Source organism: Botryllus schlosseri, chromosome 2 (assembly GCF_051294905.1).
Source record: "Botryllus schlosseri isolate E-star chromosome 2, Bs_hap1, whole genome shotgun sequence".
Taxonomy (NCBI): Eukaryota; Metazoa; Chordata; class Ascidiacea; order Stolidobranchia; family Styelidae; genus Botryllus; species Botryllus schlosseri.
The window spans coordinates 29,319,846-29,342,653 of record NC_137237.1 but is presented as its reverse complement, the minus strand read 5'-3'; the positions used below and the strand labels follow the sequence as shown (position 1 = coordinate 29,342,653).

General features: G+C 39.5%; 1 protein-coding gene and 1 long non-coding RNA gene across 2 annotated transcripts in view; one reads left to right on the top strand and one right to left on the bottom strand.

Moving 5' to 3' along the window:
* LOC145457805 (uncharacterized) overlaps positions 1-22,808 on the bottom strand; it is a 569,341-nt gene that overhangs the window by 282,449 nt on the left and 264,084 nt on the right. The gene's annotated exons all lie outside the window — the stretch shown is intronic.
* LOC145457667 (C-type mannose receptor 2-like) overlaps positions 1-22,808 on the top strand; it is a 312,234-nt gene that overhangs the window by 38,767 nt on the left and 250,659 nt on the right. The window lies entirely within an intron of this gene.

The window sequence follows — 22,808 nt, the reverse complement described above, 5'->3', positions numbered from 1 at the left end:
AACAAAACATTTTCACTTTGGGTTCTATCCTTTCCTAGAGTAACAAAACCCTTGTCGTTTGCAAATTTATTTTTTTTCCTACCACAACAAACCATTTTCACTTGGAAAAATACTTTTACCTAGAGTAACTAATCATTTTCTTTTAGAAATATATTTTCTCCCTGGGTAACAAACCCTTTTCGTTTGGAAAACTATCATTTACCCGAGTACCAATACCGTTCTCACTTGGAAATCTATCTTTACCCTGGGTAACAATACCATTTTCGTTTTGCAAACTGACAACCACACCGGACAATTTGATATTTTTGTATATTGTTGCAACGGGCAGCGACAAAATATACACCAACAACGACTCCAATACATTTGTGTAATCGCATATTCACTTGTTCTGGTGCATCCCATCAAAATCCTCAGTTACCCACATGCAATGTGCTGTTGTACATCGACGTGTATGTTTTGAAAATTGGACAATAGGTTTCGACATGTCTGTGATGTCTGGGTTCGTGCTTTGGATTTTCCAGAGTCAAAATGTCTGAATAAAACACCTCCTCGACGATGGTTAGTACGTGGATAACGGTGTTCGGAAAACGGCTGAATTTATGTCACCCACCGCGCTAACAATTCGGCTTGAGTTTTCTCCCGCGTGTTTACTATATTGTGTCTGTATTGGTCAATACATGTCGCTCCAGTCAGCTGAAACCGGATGAGCATAAGAAAGTGTGTGTGTGATCGGATCCGGGTATTCACTCATGACCCAACGACCAATATTCAAGTAAACATGTTACACCCTGTGTTTCCACGAAAAAATACCATCCACACATACGTCGCGCTTGTTTGCCCACACAAGTATACGCGTAAATGGAGGTGTGTGACATTGCATGCAATGTGTTGGTATACAAACATCGGGGAGTAAGCCTTCGATCCACAGACATTATCATAGCCGGTAATTTTGATGCAGATCGAATGTCATCAAGCACCCGCCCCGATAACAATGTCATACCAATAAGACACAATCCAATGATTCTGAGTCTGTAAATTTAATCTGAAGCATGACATACAGACACACAAACACGGAGCCGTAACATGGTTATTCGCACGGCTATGAGTACCTCCAATAATAAAATCGAAACGTCGGATAAGGTAGTAAGTCAATGTGGTAATAACAACGCCCGTGAAGATTTTCTCACAGCCCGATGTCTTGGATTCACTTGCGCGAATTGCTATCATAGACTGAGTATTCAAATCTCGTCGTATGCACCGAGTAGTGATTACTTTGTGTTATAGATTAGTAACGACTTTTACATTCGAATAAAAATTATCGGTCATATGAATACAATCAGGATGAATTAATTCAAGTTTGCGAGTTGTAGTGATATAGTCAAGTAAGTAAAAACTAGATTTTTAACACCGGTTAATGTTGTGAATAATTCTTTTGAGTATGGTAAGATGTTAAAATGTCTCTTTGGCAAACGGAAAGCCGGAGCGCGAATAGAGTTGTAATGTTTCATTACTTGTTTCAAATCAATGTGCGTATAATCTCGAAATGTGACTGGGTGAAAGTTGGTAGTTATGTTTGTCAATCTATTTCAATTCAGACTATGTCAAAGTCGAGATATTTCATTTTGGATTATCTGAATTTACCTTTAGTACATCCTGCGAATGGATTCCGACACCGCACTATAACATTTTTGATGACCAGGACTCAAGGATTTTTAATCCACAATACCTGAATTTTTTGGTAATGCTAGAGTTGACAAATGATTAGTTGCGTGTTTTTTGTTAAGCGTTTGATTTCTCAGTAATAAATACAATGATTGTATGTGCATACTTGTATCTTGATTCTCATTGAGCTAGTTGGTATTGATTCTATAGGTGTGAAAACGACGGCGTGGAATGTGTGAATAATTCGATGCGGCTGATGTTGGCGTCAGTAATATTCAGGTTACGTTCGATTCAACAGAAACGCGTTAAAAGGATTCTCATGATTTGTATCACGCAACTAAAGTCAACGACTGTTCCGAAGTGTCAAAACATATAGCGATCGCGTGCAAGTGTCAAAAAAGACGCGAGAAATGGTTATGTCTTAGGTGTTATCTTGTGAGCGATCGTGGGGTTTGTAATATATTTCATACCTGTTTGGAGTGTTAGTATGTGAACGCGGTTATTGTTGGTATTGGAATCACCGTCTACGCCTGCTCTGTGACAAACTAATTACCAAAATATTACTTGTGCGTGATTCCTGCCTCTGTAACACCAAACCACGAGAGATGGCTGTCTGATGTGGTATCTTGTGAGCGTTCTTAGGATATTACAAATATTTCACACCTTTTTGAAGTTTTAGTATGTGAACGCGGCTATTGTTGATATTCGAATCGCCGTCTACGCCGGCTCTGTGGTAAACTAAGTACCAAAATATTACCTTCCGAGTGACTCCTAGATTTAGCAAACTATTTCATACCTTTTTTGCTGAAAGTACGACATGTCACCCGCAAGGCGCAGCGCGAAAAGACTTGGAGTTAGAATAGAGAATGCGATATCGGTCATTTGTCATGCCTGAACTATGACGTCTGGCGATTCACGGCCGCACCCGTAAGAACACATGGCGAATCACCAGAGACCCCGTAAGAATACATGACAGGCGAATCACCACCACGGCCTATGTTAAAAAAGGCGATTCACCACCACGAGTTTTCACGGCGAGTCACCGCCACGAGCTATACCTAAAAGGGCGAATCACGACCGCACCCATAAGAACACATGGCGAATCACCGCCGAGAGGGGGGTCTAAAAAGGCGAGTCACCACCACGAGTTTCCAGGCGAATCACCGCCGCACCCATAAGAGCCCCTGCCACCTCCAGAGCGATCTACTATACTACTTTTATATGACACCGCTTACTCGGATCACGTGGCGAGAAGCGTAGATAAACCTCCAACACTTAAAAGGAATTCAGGAGTAGGCCCATCGTATGCGGGGAAATAGCAGGAAATTAACCGAAATCGAGCACGAATCTCAATTTGCTTTTGAGACTAACGACCAGTCACCGGTAACTGGGTGAGAACACCGAAATACATTGCCAGTATCCATACATGGAGTATTCGCGATTGCATCCGTAATGCATTATCTATTACGTCAATAACAATATTGTCAAGTATTCGTTATCGCATCCGATTGCATTGAAAATAAACTCAAAGTAATCGTAGTGGATTGCGTTGTATTCATTTGCTTGGTAATGTGACGATTACTCAACTTTTTAGTGCTATACAAGGATTATTGACAATGGCATGAAATGAGTTTTGCAAGGATTATGGATTAAACTGAAGAAGAAATAGTTCGAAGTATCATATTGACAGAAGAAATGATGAACTCGTGACCCTCGGTATTCAATATTACATCACAAGCATATCATCGTAACGAGTTTTCTAGCACTTGTATAGTCGCGTATAGTTGGTAGACATTCCATATTCGTTGTTCTAGAGCAGGGGCTTGCCCGTGGCGAGTAGTGGTACGTCCCACAGCTGCATCACCGATGGGCTATGGGTTCGAGGTCGACTCAAGAATTCATTCACAAGTGTTGGAGGTTTATCTAGGGTCCTCGCCACGTGATCCGCTTGTTTTAAAAAAGCATGAAATTGGGCCGTGCTAGAAGTCGGTGTTACGGAATCACAGTGAGGAATATCAGCTTGGTGTAAAATGACAGACGTAGTCGAAACACCATGAATATCATAAACAACAACAACAAAAACAGAAGGGACTTGCAATTATTTTCCCGAAGGGATACTCTGCGTCGTAAGCAGTTTATTACATTGTTGATCGATTATAGATAACTAACCTACGCATAGATGGGCAACACGTGACTCACGGTCGAGTGATGCGACAACGGCAGATTTGTTGTCGCTTCATAGCATGAAACGGGAGCGTAATTGCTAATCCCATAGATGACGACCCGAGCGCTCAGATTGAATAAAGTTGATCTTATTTGAAAGCTACAGTCGCACTGATTCTGAGATATACATTAAATTTTCATCAAGGCAATGGAACCAGTGTTGCCACTCTAGGTTCCTGGAAAAACACAAGATTGTGTTGCGAAAAAACACTAGATTGACGAAAAAAACACTAGATTAGTAAATTGCAGGAAAAATTTACCGTTGCCAAGTAATCATGATGACCAAGGTACAAATCCGTAGATAAGAAGTATTCCACACTTGAATTCGATACATATGTATGATATACTGCATGATTATTCAACGAAAAATGAAACGAATTCAACAGAGTAAGAAAAAATCAAATATTGTCACTTTCGAATTGTACTGCATCATAAAAATTATCTTTCGATTTTACACCATCGATCAAACATAAGTATCTTTGTGTGGCATCTTTCTCACTACCGTATATCTTCAACCAAACAATGAGGAGGTGTCCACGTGCAGCATACTTCTTTACCATGCATGCAGTGGAATGTGGCAATGCCAGGAGATTCGTCATGAGCTTCCCCAGTAGCCTATAGGGAATTTTGATTCACCGAATCCATTGCGCACATAATTCAATTTTTGCCAAAATTCCGTTGGAGGGCATGGACTGATAACCTGCAGCTCATTTTGCGAACTTGCCAAAGCAGCCCATTCTTCCGACAAATCATCAAATAATATCACAGAGGAAAACTGCACAGCTAGAGGAACAATTGATTTTATTTTTCTTTGTGTTGACAAGGCTGTTAACGGATTCAATACACTCAAGTACGAAAGTATACTGTCCTCGGCAAATGAAAATCTTGCCCGAATCTGCAGAGTGAGTTGAACAAAAACGACGGAGCATTAGAGCGAAATCGCTCATTTTCTCCGAGACTTTCGCTTATAAGTACGGATTCACAGCGCACCCTGTTACGTAATAATTGCTTGTTACTGCACTATCACATAGAATTGTTGAAAACAAACACAGCCAGACACACCAAATCGCCTTATTATCGTATAATTTAGTAGTCTAAAGTTAGAATATTCCTTGTTCGCACAATTGCAGAAAAAACACTAGATTAGCAAAATTGTGCGAAAAAAAACACTAGAACACTAGGACGACCGAAAAAACACTAGATCTAGTGTTAAAACACTAGGAGTGGCACCACTGAATGGAACCACCCCGAAATAGCCTTCAAAGTCTGAAAATCGGCATTGTTCCAAACAATTGCTACGGCGCAGCACAATGACCATAACAACGGTCCGTGCGTGGTTGCGATTGTTTAGAACAATACCGATTTTCATATTTTGAAGGCTATTTCGGGGTGGTTCCATTGTCTTGATGAAAGTATAATGTATATTATCAGAATCAGTGAGACTGTAGCTTTCAAATAAGATAAACTTTATTCAATTTGAGCGCTCGGGTCGTAATCTATGGGATTAACAATTACGCTCCCGTTTCATGGTATAAAGCGACAACAAATCTGCCCTTGTCGCATCACTCGACCGTGAGTCACGTGTTGCCCATCTATCCGTAGGTTAGTTATCTATAGATTGATGCCGCTCAGTGGATGTGTTGATATTAGGTAGTGAGAAAGTGAGGGTTTATTAACAAAACTTAATATTTAAATGCCGTCTCTATTCGCAACAATGGTAAACTCTTTTATTTGGGATATTTCGAAGCTGGTCTTGTACGCTCCATCCCTATCACTGTGTAGCTTAATAAAATAGACTTGTTGCTTTACTATCAGGTCTAGCGAGATTCGCGCTCTCTCAGCCTCAGCTGAGTGTCTGTCTGCGTGTTCTTTCTGATATTGCCGACACAAATTATACTTTTTGAACACGGCGACATGCGCCCGCTCACCGAAACTAAAAAGACGGGTTGACCTCTGACTTCAGTAAACAGATACTTTGTTCTGCAAATTTTCTTGAAATTCCGGCCGGCAGTCCTCAACTCTCTGTTATTGACATGGCCGTCCATCGGTTATGGGTGATGCTTACTGGTAATAACATACACTGATTGAGTTGTTTTGCGAATTGGAAATTTGGATTTGTTGGAATTCGAAGCAATATACTATTTGGAAACAGTGACTTGTGACTTCAATTGTCATGTCATACCTTTTTATATTGACGATGTTTTTGATCTGAATTATACGGATTTCAAAGTAATCGCATTTCAGAATATCATTCAAAAGCAGTTTTTGTGTTATTAATTCCAAGAAACTTTTCGGGGGTCAGTCGGGATCGCGTCGCGGATTTGGTCATCGGGTAGTAAAATGCCCAGGTCTGTTCTGTAGTCAGTATGAGAGGGTAAATCACTACTGTACGATGAGTCTGGTTACCAACATGCACCACTAGTTTGAAAAAGAACAACGACAAGCACCAGCACCATGCTTTGATGGAAACTTTTTCTAATAGCAGGCTTATATGTCTACCCGATCGTGTAGTCAAACGTCTGGTTGTGCTGCCAAGGTAAACTCAGATTGAACGTTGCTGATATGCGAACTGGACAAATGCCCTGCTCAACCGAATCGTTAATGAAAAGGATCAGCCTGATTTAAACCAGAACCCCACGTATAAGGTCGATTGCAAGTATTCCACCGAAGGTCCTCAATTCCAGAACAGACACGTAGTAACGTCACCATATATTATTTGAACAAAGAATAACAGCGCATTATGCTCAGATATTGAAGAAGATTGACAGTGCAATAGTTCATGACTCGATTTATATCTTTGGAGGCTTTTCGTCTAACAGCTGATGCGTTCCCTCAAATTACAATGTTTAATTTTACCATGGCACTGCGATACGTGTTTGTTATAGTACTTCAACGCACTTACAATAGGAACATTGCTAATCGACGTCTGTCAGATTCCCGTGACAAGGCATGATAGGCGACTCAACTTATCTGCTGTGTTTGCGGTATTGCAAGAACAAGGTATTGTAAACACGAAGGCAATGCATTAAACTTTGTACCAGGACTGAAATATTAGGCTATACTTCACGAAGCTCACGGCCAACGTGGTCGGAATCCGATGACTCTACGTTAAAAAATAGGCATGTTGTCTTCCCAATGACGCAGACACGGATTAAATAATTAGATATCCTCATCTGACCGCCAACGTATTATTTATTACTTTTGCAATCAGCTCGTCGCCATCTAAAATGGATGCCAACGCATGTAGCCTATTACGTCATCAGAAAACCTGGTCTACATCAGTAGTCGACAACTGTTCATATCTAGTGTGCCAAATGTCAAAATATTAACATGTTGAGTGTCAAATATTTATGTGCAAGTTTGCCTTTGCACCATAACATATCAATTAAACTCTACATTTGACTGAGTTACCAAACAAGAGATAAGCTCTTTCTATTTACGGTATTGCAGTGCTTTTCAACCGGTGTGACGGTTCACCCTTGTGCGAATGAGAAAAATTGCAGCGCGAATGACGAAGGTGGTGCGAATGGTGCGAATGAAAATCCGGATCAAGTGCGAATGAAAATCGTGAATAATTGTTAATTTTTCTGACGTGGAATAATTCAAATAAACTTAATAGGAAATTAAAGGTCAGTGTAACTTTTGTAGTTGCGACGCAATTGTAAAAACTTGATATACGACGCACCACTAATCGTAACTTCCACAAGCCTTGGTTAATTAATATTCTCGCACTATAATTATTACGAAACCAAAAGCCTGGTTTGGAAGCTGGTGTAGTGGCAGACATACAGTATAGCAGCCCGTCCGAGCCTGCGACAGGATGAAAAAGATGAAAAAGATAGTAGTAAATGCCATCATTACAGCCTCACATTTGCAAGTTACTGTAACGCAAATTTCGACACCTTCAAGGGTTATTGAAGTATGGACCGCAAGGGGTATAATTTTGAGTCGGCACGGTGCCAGAGCTATCTGTTAATATGTATGTAATATTTATCGAATCTAATGCTGAAAATCCTGGGATAGTTTTTGCATATCCAAGGTCACTGTGTTGGGTACTGTAGCCAATAAGCAAGACATGCAGAAAATATGGGTTTATCATGAGAATTCATGATAAGATTTGTCCAACTTTTTTTTTCTTGTAGAAAACATGGTCGAAGACCGTGGGATGAACTAGTGCAAGGGTGTGCAACGAGCGAGTTCAGGCGTATGAGACTCATTCATTTCGAGGCCAACCCCTTCTACGTCGGGGCATATGAAGACGTAGGGTTTTGGCAAACTAACCGCTGATAAAATGCAGTGTCACAAACATAAGCCTCGACAAAACCTCGGTCTAAAAATGACCAATGCTGGAGCTGGATGGCCAAACCTTTCGAGATGGATCGGATATGCTTCGTTATCTGCACGGAATAGTCTCGCTCTTCCAATCTGAGTAGACAGTAGTACAACTGCGATACGCGGGAGAATTTAATTCGACCTAATTGGAAATCGCGTGCGTCAGATATGTTTTGTAGAGCTGAGATGGGTAGAACTGTGGTGTGAAATGGATTCCTCTTCATGGGTAAGGCATCCGGTCGCGAGATGCCACAAAAACTAAGATTTAGGTGGAGTTTAAAAGCTGCTTTACCGAAATTAAACTGTTATGAATTCTCAAGTTAGTTTGAGCTAAAGAGTAGAATACAAAGTATCCTGAGTTTGTTTGCTCTTCTCATAAACTCGCGTGACAGAAGTTGGAGCAATGTATCATAAGGTAGCGAGCTCTAATGTGCCTACTCTCCTTGATCATTTTGCACCTTATGTTCCAAGATATAAGGCAGAAGCCTCATTTTTCACTCACCAAAATACGCTATATTTTGGATAGTAATGCAGAACAGATTTTAAGATCTGGCCATGCAAGCACTAGTAGACGTTCTTGAACAAATTACCAAACAACATTGTTTGCAGAGATGCCACTGAGATATTTCGGAAAATCCCAGATTTGGACGTTAAAAAAACCAGAAAAAAACAGATCCTGTATTTCACTCAAATTTCTATTAAATAGCTGTAGAACAGTGACTGAGAGTCATCAATGACAGGTATACGGACATAGAAAAAGTTTTAGCCCTTGATATTGAAATCCCAACGGTTCATTTTCATACTATACATGTTGCTCAGTTAAATGAGCAAATCCATCGAAATATGATGTTTTCCTCTCGACACATTGCTACCAGGCATTCGGTATGGGGGGTCAATACGTAGTGTATTATATATTAGTAATGTTAGTAACAATCCTAATCCCCATCTATCGTGAGGATGATTTTAGGGTAGTTCCAGTGACTGCGAGCTGACCAGATAGAATAAAAATAGCTTCCGATTCATTAAACCTGGGACAAATACTTTTATCTGGGATGTTTGGTCGAAAAAGAAACTGCCAAATCATGAAATTAAGAGTACATTTGAATTTAACAAACCCATCTCCCTCTAACTTGCCCGGGTGCCCAAACTGTCTCTCCTTCAGTGTCCCTGTTGAAAGTGAATACACTCTGATGTCAACATGGTAAATTAGTTAGATCAAAATTTGGTCTTTTCACGAGCATTAATTGCATACTTTACAGCAGTTACATACTATTTACTAGGGATGGTGTGAACGTGAGGTTCACGTTCGCGTTCTGGGTGTGAACCTCAGAAATTTAGAGGTTCAGGTTCACAAAGGAGCCTTGGTAGGTTCTGCACTGTGAACCTTTTTCCTATATTACAATTGTCACTTCATTATAGCATCTTTGGTTAAAACTTATTGCATTTCAACTGCGAGCCACTCTATGCATGGCGCTGGCAGTATAAACAAATCAATCAGCACTAAATGAGCATGCAGCATGCACCTTGACAATGACAAAAATTTTACTTGCTTTGTTACAAGAGTTTGCTCGAAATATCTAGCTTTCCGTTTGTGAATATTTAGTGACTCTCTGCTGTGAGCTTGACCCGCAATAACACAACATAAAGAACGAAATACAAAAATGTAGGCAGTCACCGAATGATGCTTATACAACCAATCAATGAAATTGACATCGTTGTCTGATGTAAAAGATCTAGCAGGCGCACGGATTTAATCTTGATTTCATATCATTATTGTATCATAAAAACCAAATCCGTGCGATTGAGGTGTCGGATACTGCTGTATAACTTGACAATGGGGTAATATCGGTAGCAATTATAGAAACGCGTTTTGCACTGTGCTCACTATCAATGTAGCAATACTCGGACGCCGAATACATTTTCCAGTCTTGCTTAAACCGATGAGCGTAAGCTTATGTTATCTTGCAAGTCATCGTTGAAATTGTTGACAAAGCGATGGAAGACATTGATTTTATGGGATTATCATTTGATTGCCCCAGTTGATACATTTGGCGACGTTTAAAACGTTAACATGTATACTTCAGCACTGTGGCATTATGTGGCACGAGTCGTCGCAAGGCATCGTGTACATAATTTAAGTTACGTCTTCACTGAAATGCAGGGTTGAGATTAGCAATATGACGTCACGTGACGTCACGGGGTTCACGTTCGCGTTCACACAGAACCTTTCAAAAAGGTTCGCGTTCACACGAACCTGAACCTTTCAGAGGTTCACAGCATCCCTACTATTTACTGACACACAACGAATTTGTTGCAGCGCTGGCATTAGAGTCCTAAATCTTTTTGAATTGTCAAACAACTGCTCCAGAGTTGCCCTGTGAACATTACTTTCTGCGACCTATTTTCAGTAATCAAAGAAGCTCTATCGCATCAAGCCCAAGACCTCTCATTTTAGTGGTAAACGGGTCTCTATAGACTCTGCCGTTTCAATCACAGTGGAATCCGTCGACATCATAAGATCTTACTAATCTAATAATCAATTTTGCGCCGTACAATTGACCTGACAAACATGATGTTGAAAAAAACCCAGATTTCATGCACAAAAACCCAGAAACCCAGGTGATGCTCGAAAAACCCAGATATGGGTGGAAAAACCCAGGAGTGACATCTCTGATTGTTTGGCCGAGAAGGGTTTTAGTGAAATAATTGAAAGCAAAACGAGTGAAAAAAGTTGCCTTTCTAATGAGCCACGTGATATCTTCAGCTAAATAGTAGCCAATTTGTTGCACATCTGAACAAAATGTTGTTAAGTATCTTCATCTTCTTTTCGTAAAATAATTTTCGATTAGTTTGTGCGAATGAAATTTATTTTACAAAAAAAAACGTGCGAATGGAGCTCAAAAAGGTTGAAAAGCACTGCTGTATTGGACGACTCTAGATTTAGTCCAAAGCAGAGGTGGACAATCTTTTCGGCCAATGGGCCACATGAGATTACAATTTTTCACCTCAATATAACATCTATGGTTAAAATTCTTTCCATTTCAACTCATGACAAATCTCCGAATGACTCTGGCAGCATGAAGAAAAAAAACATGCTCGACACCAGAGGTCTCCAGCACGCGGCCCCCGAGAACATTTTGTGCGGCCCACGACGGCATTTTAGAATTTCAAGCATTCTACAATATATTCAAGTGGCATATTAGTCCTGTAGAATTTGGTCCAAAAATGGGTCAACCTAGAAAAAAATTCTTATAAAGACGTATCATATACCACTGGAAAGATAATTTTACCAGCTTTTCAATGATAGGTTTTGTCACTTTTTTTACTTTGGGAAAAAAAGTTATGACCAAAAACGTGCCAAGGGGTAAAAATGAAAATTGGGGGAAAATTAACATAAAAATATGAACAAAAGGCTAGAAACTAATGAATTATCAACAGAAAAGCAGGATATAGATGCAAAAGGAGTAAATGAAAACAAAAATATACTTATATATCTGTTTCAGGGAGTGAGAGTGAGCAGGACAGGGGGATGTGGGGGGGACGCAAGTAGAGCTGTCGTTGTTCGTTATAACTTCATTATGTTATTGTTTATTTACTATGGTCCGTCTCATTTACCTTGCTTGTTTTTTAGATAGTGCTTAGTCAAAAAGAAACAGAAATTTGCGTTAAGTGTAGAAAAGGCTATCAGACTGGAGATTCAATGTGTCCCATTGGAGCTTATTTCTGCGAGAGTGATAGTATCACACACCCTTTAGGCTAGAGTTGCATTTAACACGAAAATCGATTAAAAACAAACATGTTTAAAAGAAGTACCTAATTTAAAACATGTTTTTTTGTTTTTAAGCCATGACGTCACGAATATTCAATTGTGACGTCATGGATTCAAATTGACTATTGAAAATATAGGGTAAATATAACCTCTTTCACGAAATATCTGTACTACAACTGTTGAACCGACTGTTTTGAGGGTTCCAACTTCCATCCATCCCATAATGATATACGTCGGCTAAATTGGGTGGTAATTGTCCGTGTGCTCATACAACATGATTTTGGAGAGTATTTACACAATTATGGCAAAATTTTATAACTTGAAAAAATACAATTTTTTTTAATATGGCTTTTGTTTAAAATATTTTTTAAACAAATTGTTTTGCAATATACTTATATTATTATATATACCAATATATATATACCAATATATTTATTTAGAAGTTCACGGTCAACATAAGGGCAATCCTTTTCGGCAAAGGTCTTCTCGCAGGCAATCTATTGACACACTTTTCAGATTACTATATTGGCAAATACTTCGTATGTTTGTGTGCATCGCAGCGTGGTAATGGTCGAAGTCGAAATGCCTGTTTTCATTTTCTATAAATCATGCTTTTTTCGTGGGGGAAGGGTACTCAATAAACAAAAATTTGGCAACAGGAAATCCCGCCTAGCGCGAAAGAAATTGAAAAGAGTTGCATAAATTGTCAATAAGAGATGTATAAATAATTTATGTTCATTCGCTGGCATAATTCCGGGTCCCCTTCGAGCTTGGGACCCCCATTTGGATGATTTGGGATACGGCAGTTACGGTCCTGGTAAGAGATCAAAGTTCGGTCGCTGTTTCATGGTTGAGATTTTACTATTGGAAATATTTTGCCCTTCAATCGCATATATATATATTATTTGCATGTGGTATATTCGGGGTCAAACCAAGGTTGTTATAACAGCCATCGCGGTCGAGCTCTTACCATGTGCTTCGAATCAGATGGACGCAATCCGAATTCCCATCTGTGATTGGCAATACGGGATATTAAATGTATTGGGTTTTGTTTTAGTGCTTTGTGTGACTATAGTAAATCAACATGGGAATATCATGGAGATATCTGCCCACATTGAATTTTGTACTGCACCCAGTTATTCATTTTAACACGAATGTATTCCAAACAAAGCTCCGCTACGCGACGATGTTGACTGCGTATTATTTCTTAAATATAGTAGCCTTAACAGCCCCTAAAGCATGGTAACTGAATATATTTTCGAATATTCTACCAATGCATGGGTATTGTGTTATTATAAACATTTTGCGCTAGCCGAGAAGATACATGTTACGATTTCGTATGTAGCCACCTCCGACTAACTGTCGTAAGTATGCAACCACCCTCCCCCCGACCAAATATACTTAGATATTTCTGCCACTTGAAGTAGTTTTCCCGTGTCCTAGAAATTACTACTTATACTGTTAATTGAGTAGAAAATATAGGGCGTTACTTGTGCTACCTTTAGCAACACCAATCACTTTTACAATCTCTAGTCAAGTGGTTCTCAACCGGGGGTCTGCGAAGCCTCTAAATTTAACAAAATAGTTGATAACCTAATTTATATTTTTAAAATTAGGAAAATCACGAGGCTGCAGTTTTGCTTCATTGCAGTAGAACTCACATCAACAGGAAGGCCGTCTGAGATGGAATATCCTGCTGTGTGCACTCATTTTAGTTGCTAAATTGCCAATAGCCCACTGATACATATATTTGGCTATATAAACGTGTTTTGTTGGGCATTGTGTAAAAAAAATGGCTGGATTAGTAAAGTCTATCTCGAAGACTTCGTAATTTTCGCAAAAATCCCTTTTCGCCTGTGATATAGGCCTACATAACCATTTTCCCTAATAACTACAAGGTGACCTGCTAGATATAAATTAACAGGCTTGACGTTATATGTTCAATAAAAAAATCGTTTGTCAATTTTGGTGTCATCATTGTTTCGATCATACCCAAATGTGTCGTCGGAAGCTTTATGCCCTTTTATTACATTCGCCACAACCTTTCTTTGTCTAAATGGATTTTCAGCACTCGTTGATATGAAATCGAAGGCGCAGATTTTAAAGACACGACCACGTATTTCAAAAAATGCAGTTAAATAATTAGCTTTGAAATAATAAAAGTCAACCCAATTTCTGCATACATAGAATGCTGTTATTTTCAAGAAAAATAATTTTGTTGCTGTTTATCACTAGCTTACAGTTATCATTTGCACATGACAGATGACGATTGTACGACAATTGAGCTAAATTGGAACTTGAACTTCGTGGGTGAGGGGGGGGTCCGCGGGGGTTCGTGACGGTCCAAAATGGGTCCGCGAATACAAAAATGTTGAAAACCACTGCTCAAGTTCATATTAAAATAATACGGCAAATCAGAAACCGCCTAAAATGTAAAGCTTTTTGTATATAGAATTGGCGTTTAATATTGCAAAACACAAACAAAAAGACTCGATACCATTTAAAAACATCTCTGCCTCTGTTCCAACATGGTATTTGGAGTGGGTTTTTCAATTTGTTTACCAGTGTAATTTTATGGGTCGAAAAGAGCTTCTGATTGAACGATAATAAAGAATCACTGAAGCCAAGTTCACCGAAAACTCATTCATTCTGCATTACAACAACCCATGTTTCATGATAGATGATTTCAATAACAATATTTGAATTTTTGCTATTGCATGCTAACCGTGATGTCACTAACGAAAGCTGAAATTTGATTAATTTATGAAAATGAGAAAAATTGATACGGAAAAATTCTGACGTGATGGACAAATTATTAGCACATCAGAACCGGATTCAGCAACCATAAATTAGCCTGAATCAATCATTGAAATTTTTGACCCTAATTTTTGTTCGAAATTTGTGAACCAGTGTTATCTCCGTCTCGGTATACTTTTGCCCCCTTAACGTATGATAAATACCTCTTACATAAAGTTTTGTTTCATTGTTTTGCTGTTCGATTGTTAGTTTGCTTTACTGGGGGTGATATTCCAATTTATGGTGTTGTAATCTGATACGAAGGTGTCGTATTTTAGCTTATAAGTGTATTTTATTGTTAGGCAAAATAGTGCTTTATCTCCTGGCACGTTTTTGGTCATAACTTTTTTCCCCAAAGTAAAAAAGTGACAAAACTCATCATTGAAAAGCTGATAAAAATGATCTTTCCAACGGTATATGTTACGTATTTATAAGAATTTTTTCTAGGTTGACCGAAAATTCTACAGGACTATATATCTTTTTCAGATATAAGAACTTTAAGTTCACCCTGAAACTACTATAAAAATCAATGAAATCTCAGCAGACTTTACTCATGTTATTATCGGTGACGAGCAGGGTATTAGTACGCTTAACACTGATGAATTCTTCGGCGATTGGACATTTCTGTTACAGGGGGTCCTAACCAGGGTCCGTAGACCCCATCGGGGTACGAAGCACCACATCAGGGAGTACGAGATGCATTGTGGAATTAGCCCAATAGGCTGTGAAATATTTTCTTGGCCAATTTATTCAACTGGAAAATAGTCTTTGCGCTACGCGCGATCTTATGAGAATGGGCTTTCTGATAGGTACAATCATAAATTGTGTTGAAAATGGACAGGGGCTACGAGAAAGTTTATTGGAAGCACAAGGGTTGCGATCGCTCAAAAGGCTAAGAAGCAATGCTATAAGTTATAGCCTATAACTATGGCTATATCATTATTATATTTCAGTTGTTATTGATATGTTCCAATATAATCGAAGGCAAAATCTAACGCTTATTTAATTTGACTTTGGCAATGAAAGTAACAATAGCCTGTACTGATCACGACTATATCAAAATAATAATTAGGCTACACCGCTCAAATGCTCTCATATCAGATCAATCTTCAGGAGATTTTGAAATATTCTACATAAAATCGTGGCACGTCAAAGATTCAATAGCTTCAATATTATATCCCAACAGTTTTACGATGTCATGATGCATCGTCTCGCATGATGTCTATGACTCATTATTTTAACAAATTAAGCCCGGGACAAAAACAATTTTATTCAAATATTTGAAAATGTGATTTTTTTTAGTGTCAAGCGTGAATAGTACAATATAGTAAATTACATTTCCACGATGTTTGTGGAATGCCTGTCTATGCTGCGGCCCGCGGCGTCATCAAAAACTAGGAAATGGGCCCGCGAGCACATTTGATTTTGAGACCTCGAACATGCACCTTGTCAGTTTGCAAAATTTTATTTGCTTTGTTAGAAAAGTTTACTCGAAATATTTCGCTTTCCTTTTGTGAATATTTCGTGACTATCAAAAGTGAGCTTAGCACGTAATCACAAAAAATTAGGAACAAAATACACAACATGTAGCTATAGTCAGCAAATTTAAGCTTACTTACTCAACTACTCAATTACACCGAGGCACAATTTTGAAAGAAAAATCTGTTAACTTTAATTTTGAACTTGAATTAGGCTATTTTTGGTGTAACGATTCCCAAATTTTGCAGGCATTCTTCTATAATGGTACGTTTCTTTCTCTACACTGTAAAAATTCGCATATATAATTATGCGAATTTTCAAGCATTTAGCCGTAATTCTGTTCGATATCTCATAGAAATCCACATTTTTTCACATAAAAAAATTATATAGCCAAGGGGTCAATTGAATTATTAGGTGACAAGACATTGGTATCTATCTAGATTCTAGGACGATGTTTCTCCAATTTTGGGTTGTTGGATGCAATCATTCAAAGAACTTTCAGCCACAAACTTGATGCAAACTGCTGAATGTAGCAAAAAAATAGGCATAGCATTTACTATCAGCTAGGGTTACCATATTTTGGAAACGGGAAAAGGGGACATGGTTTTGAAGTCATAAGAGTTAGTTTACCGAAATTGAAAACAGCTGATGTCGACATTTTTACTGGAAATATTGTTGTGTTGATTAAAAAAATGTCATAACTTGACCTCGACTCCTTTAACAATAATTTAGTGTTAACTAAAAAAACGTCATCAATTCGACTCGACTCCTGAATGACCCGCACCAACGGCTCCATTACACCCTAGCTGTAAAAGCTGTAAAGGTGGACTAATTTCCTAAAACTAGAAGATTTAGGCGTCATCGGCGGACATTTTCCATTTCCTGAAAATGAAGGACAAATCCTTCTAAAGGAGGACATATGGTAACCCTACTGTCAGATATATACGTTCAATTATCACGCATACACAACCAGGGCTTTGGAGCCGGAGCCGGAGCCCGGAGCCGGAGCCCCGGAGCCGGAGCCCCGGAGCCGTGCATTTTCACCGGAGCTGGAGCCGGAGCAGGAGCTCTACATAAAATTCAGCCGGAGCCGGAGCCGGAGCTGGAGCCCGTTATTTGAGGAGTAGCTCCGGCTCCGACCTATTTCATAAGATGCTATTATATATGCAACGGCCATATCTGCTGATTTGTCATAATTGAACAGCACGCCTGAATTTTAATGCTGTGCAAAGCAATGGCATAAGATTAAACTGCGTTCTAGTGCAACTATGATGTTGTCGACAATTGACAAGTATTCACTACGACGTCACACGCCGGCACGGCGGCACTTATATGTCTTCGTTGCTACATCGGATGTTACTGACGGCTGACAGACTCTAGATTACTATAGATAATTAACCTATGGGTAGATTAGTAATCTATATAGACCAGGAATGGCCAACCTTTTCGGCTAAAGGGGCACATGCAATTGACGAACGAGTGCGCGGTCCACTAGCCGCACCAAGCGGGTAAAATTTTCAAAGTTTATGAATAAACTAGGTCAATAATATTATTACTTGAGTATTGCGGGTCTATTGTATACCGCCCGCTAGGCTCAGTTTGCAAGGACACGGGTTTTCAGCGTCTGGCCAAATCGATATCGAAGGTCTCCGATAATATGCGACAATCATTTTGTGCCTACATTTCACCGTCGACGATCTTTATGCGAGCGCAAACGCGAAAAGACTTTATCCCGTAATTGAGAATACAGTTAAATTCAATCGGGTAAATTAGGCATTTTTTTCATTTTCAGTAGGGGGCAGGCTACCAAGCAAGAAATCGTGTGACAATGAAACACGCGAAGCGTGGAGAAAAATTACCCTACTATTTTAGTTTATTGTAATGTACGACGATTTACTGAAAATGTGACTGGACCCTGGATCTGTCAATGCGTCGGAACTGATATCTTAGTCATCAACATCCCAAGTGTCGCAGCCAGAATTGAAATTTTTGGTTGGAATTGCAAGTTCACAATCTGAGCAATTCATTTTCGATAACACAATAGGAAATTACCTCGAAGGTCACGCAAAACACTCTCCCGGGCCACATTTGGCTCGCGGAATGGCCACCCCTGATATATACAGACCCATTCGATAATTTCAGAGCCGGAGCCGGAGCTGGAGCCGGAGCAGTGGTAATAATGCGGCTCCGGAGCTGGAGCCGGAGCTAGAGTATGATAGAAGAAAGCTCCGGAGCCGGAGTTGAAGCAGTTTAAATTTACGGCTGCTCCAAAGCCCTGTACACAACAACGTACTGTCCGATTTCACGCTAAAATCGAAATGCTTGTGACGAATATCTGGTTCAAGAATTATTGTGAGCACGACAGCGTGCCTTGTGGCGCTTATGGACGCAAAAAAAAATAATCGGGTCCGGCAAACGTTGTCCCTAGATTTATTAGAACTCGCGCATCACGCACGGTGAAAGGCTCACCCTTGACTCGTCCCCAGAAGCTTGATTCAGAGCAGGCAAACGTCATAGATTCCGGCATTGGTAAACATTTGCGGCATAATCCTGTTTACGCGAAAAATTATCGACACGACATAATCCGTTTCCTGTGTACTGTACAGTCTAAGGCAGTGTTTCTCAACTTTTTTTAAACACGCTCCCCTTTATGATAGTGAAAAATTTCGCGCCCCCATTATCGTCATATCACAAAATCCAACCGGGATGCTAGCAATCCCAACAGATTGTTTGATGGCATGGAAGGTTATGATGTCGATTAGAGAATTGAAAAAAATATGAAATTCGGTCTATATATAGAGAAACACGCGTGAGTTGGAGGTGAATCTCGCAGAACGCGAAAATTTATTCAGTTGTCTGCTTCTTCGCGCCCCTTCAGATGCTTTCACGCCCCCCTCCCCAAAGGGGGCGCGCCCCCAGGTTGAGAAACACTGCTCCAATGCATTGATTCTCAACTGGGGGTCCGCGAAGCATGTTCAGGGATCCTCGAAACCTTTAAAATTGTTTGTTTGAAAACTTAATTTGTACACTTCTTAAACTATAGGGAAATCACGAAGCAGTTTTGCTTCTTGACTGCTGAAACTTCAGGAGTCACATAAACAGAATGGCCGAATGGGATGAACTATCCTACTCTGCCAATTCATTTTAGTTGCCAAATTGCCAATAGCCTACTGCTAGAAACATATCGCTGTTTCGAAATCTTTTGTTTGGGTTTGTGGAAAAACAAAAATTTGGGATAGCAGGGTCAATCAGGCTGACTTCGAAATCGATGCAAAACATTTTTGATTTGACGTTGTGAGTATCAGCAAGTCAGTGCACAGTCGTTTGAAATAAAAGTTAATGAAGTCTTTTCCAACACAAATGTAGGGATTGAAATCTCGCCACGGAATACATTTGCACTCGTGATAGACATAACACATAACACAGTAATAAATCTGCATGTTTTCAATTTTAGTGCCATATGTTGCGATCATAGCCAAGTGTGTCGTCGGAAGCTTTATGGGTTGATATTGCATTCGCTACCACCTATGTCTGTGGAAATGCATAATCGGCCTAGTCAGGCGATAAGCGGCAAATAAACATGTCCACGAATTTCAAGAAATTCAGCTGCAAAATTCGCTTTGAAAAATAGTCTATCCAATTTTTACATATAGCATTTTATTTTCAAGAAAAGTCATTTTGTTGGCGTTATCATTAGCACAGGACATATGACGATTGTACGATGTAAATTTGTGGGAGTCCACAGGGTCCGCGTCTCTGCGAAGACAAAAATGTTGAGAACCACTGGTCTAACGCCTAATCTTACTTATCCCATCAAATGATCTAACTCGTTACCAGAAATGGTCAACGCAGTCAAGAAGGCTAATTAAGTAGAAGTAGAAATAGCCACGCAGAATTCAACTCAAGTACCAGTCGAAGTTGTGCCTTTTGAAGTAGCCCAAAACTACTTCAAGTAGAATTATAATTTGCCGTATTTGAATACTACTCATGTAAGTAGTTTTGGAAAGCAATCATAATACCCTCTCATGCTTCGTCAATACCTAGAAATTGACATGTGTGGACAAGGCAGAGCTGGGTTTGTGTTGCCATACATCCCATGCAGAAAATATGTATTTTCAACAGAATAAAGAGTCAACCGCATTGGCTGATATATATGATGCATTTGCTATAGAGCAGAGGTTCCATACCTTTTTTCACCCCGAAGCACCTCTCAGAAAATGCCATCGTTTGACGCCTTCGCTCGTATTAGAAGGCACGTAATGAATAAGACGATGAGCAATAAGGATAAGTTTGATCTGGTACTTGGCTATCAATAATACCTTGGCGCGATTTGGAAGGCAAATGTGATGGAGGTGGGTACCATAATTATAAGCGTTTACTGAGCTCTATTTACTGTGATAAAATTGTTGTATGGGCTACTATAAGCCGTCTGAAATTGGGCATATGAACTACGCAACCGCTACATAAATTAAATCATTGGCCGAGCCTTTCGTCGATACCTATTTGTCACTCAATATTTATTTCGCGCGAAACATGACTAAAATTTTTCACTCTTTCCGAAAACAGATCGTCGATCTCTCCGGTTTGTGATTCTTTCGTTTTTAAGTTAAAAGATATGAAGACGTAGCAGTAGGAGGAGCGGATTATTATACTTACTTGAGTAATTACTGGGAGTAGAGAAAAACTAGGTGAGTAGCCTACTTAGAAATACCTACCTCTTGTCGATACTTGACGACTAATCTAAGACAACCCATAATCTAACATAATCCAAACCCCTGAATTAAAACTGACTAAAACCAAACCAAATCCCAAAATGTTTAGGATGACTCGTTGGTATCACCAACTTGGTATTCTACGCGTTGACCATTCGATCTGAATGAAATTACCCTACCAAATTTACATCGTTCCGCATTTCAGCAAAATATTACACACAAATCGGTAAACGAGCTCCAATAATATTGATTTATTCACAGAGAATCATTCATTAACCAAATGCGCCACATATTAAAGTATCATTTATTCAATTACATTTACGTGGTAGTTTCCGCTGATGAGTCTGATACATAATCAAATTCAACTCGCAGATGCTTCTTTCATGCTTCTGGATGAATTGCAATAGATTGAAAAGGCGATTGCTTATCAAATGCATCTAAAATGGATTTTCATCAATTGTCTAATAATAAAAGCACTGGCCTCTTCAATAGAAAAAAAATCGAAATTAATTGAGTCTTTTAGCCAATGATCATCAAGTTTTTTTTTATGTCGGATCTATTTTCCTGCTTCAACACTGCCGAATGCAGTTGTAGTCCCGCTTTGGAGTTCGGAGGTCTCTCGTGAAAGAGTAATTATCGCTAGTCTTCGTTTGCCTTATCAGGAATCCATACTCCGCGAGGATATGTCTTTACGTAGTGCATGCCGAGTGTCTCTTTGGATCTTTGTAAGGTAGTTAACAGAGTGTATCCCATCGCTGCCTAGAAATGGGTAGGTGATGGAGGGTATATCCTCTAATCTCAAACGTAGAATGGAAGATCCAATATCTTCAGATAGCGATGAGAGCGTATATAATCTCAATGCTGCGACGACTTCTGAGCCTTTGTCTAGTCCGAACTTTGATAGCTCTTCGGAACCCAGCATTATTCCGAGTGCCGCATTAGCAACACCGGTGTCAAGTGGGGGACCCGAATTCGTGTCGGATCATGTCAATAGTATGACTGTTATAATTTCGGGCATAGATAGGGTGATGACCAGATATCACCCTGGGAAAGTGAACAGAGCTCTTTACGCTATCATCGACAGCTACGCTGGTATCAAGCCACTCCCTTCGGGAGATCGTCTCCTCACGTGTCGTAATCACAAACAAGTGACTAAAATGTTAGGCTGCGTTTCGTTAACTGACAGGCTGCCCCTGACCAAGTGCCTATGGTATTTGACTACTTCTACTGAACAGTTTTCAGCGTTAAATCAAATTCGAACTAAAAACCGATCGGATACCTACTTCTAAACCGGTCTTATACCAGTACTTGAGTGGATCAAGTAAATCTGTTTTCCCAATAATTCTACTCGTATAATATTTTACGATATGTTGTGACTTACATAATCCCTTTTCGCCTTATAGCCACTTCAACGCTGCCTACGGTTACAATATATATTACGGCTCAATTTATCAAAATTTGTAAAATGGACAGCGTAAACTCCTGGCGTGATAGAACAATTTGAAGTCAACATTGGAATTGGCAAACGAAACTAAAACTAGATCGATCATCATAGTTAAGACCACAACTTTTTATTTTTCTCATTTTCGTAGGCCGGTGGAATCACGGAATAAAGTCGCGATATGCGGCACTGAGATGGCATTGTGTTGTGTTTGATAGGAAGGAATCGCAATTATTTGGAGCAGTCTTTCAATCAAAGTACTACCTGTCACCGACATTCAAAGCGTGCAATGTAAATCATTGCGACATCTAGACCAGTTGTTCTCAATCGCCGGTCCGCGACGACTTTTCTGCCGGTCCGCCAGACATAATAAAATTGTATGCCTCCATTGATA